Source organism: Phoenix dactylifera, chromosome 2, assembly GCF_009389715.1.
Source record: "Phoenix dactylifera cultivar Barhee BC4 chromosome 2, palm_55x_up_171113_PBpolish2nd_filt_p, whole genome shotgun sequence".
Classification (NCBI taxonomy): Eukaryota; Viridiplantae; Streptophyta; class Magnoliopsida; order Arecales; family Arecaceae; genus Phoenix; species Phoenix dactylifera.
Window position 1 is genome coordinate 25,997,697 of NC_052393.1, and position 753 is coordinate 25,998,449.

Sequence of the window (753 nt, forward strand, 5' to 3'; positions counted from 1 at the left end):
ATTTAAAGATACATGATAAAAGCAAGATACATATGAGAACTAGATATCTAGCCTAGGCTCTAAACATAGATGCTAAGATCAGCCTAGGGAGACTCTAACGGCTGGGATCTAGTCCTCATCCTCCTAGTGTACGTGGCGAGGGGAGGTCGAGCCTGGTGAGACTGTGTCTGGCGTGGAGCACGACGAGCTGGATGACTCTGTGCCGAAATCTCTGACTCAGCAGCCTGTGGCACAGATGGTCCATGGGTCTCTCTCTCTCTCCGGAGTGCTCCTATCTGCTGCCTCAGATCACTGATCTCAGCAGACATGACATCCAACGGGCGTCCAATCGGCTCGTCAGCCCGTCAGTGATAGTCCTCGCCTGAGCTGACATGAGCTCAGTCATCCTGCTCCAGAACTCATCCGTATCTGTCGGAGGAACGGATGACGATGGTCCAGCCTCTGAGGGTGCAGTAGGATGATCCATATGCTCCTCATCCTCATCCTCTGGTGCATCTCCCTCTGGTGCCTCACCCTGAATGCCTGCTCCAGTGTGAATCCACTGCCCGTTCACTTTCTCATATCCCATGCGTATAAGTGTCCGTGCAGTGTATGTATCAGTATGATGTGACTCTTGGATGCCTCCTCCTCGAGAGCTAAACCGTGCTGTCTAAAAATCAAGGTGAGTATCATACCATAAGGTAGTGATACCCTGTTGCTGCACATCACCTTCCTCATCTGTCTCAGTATCATGGCCGGAAGATTTAGGGGAAT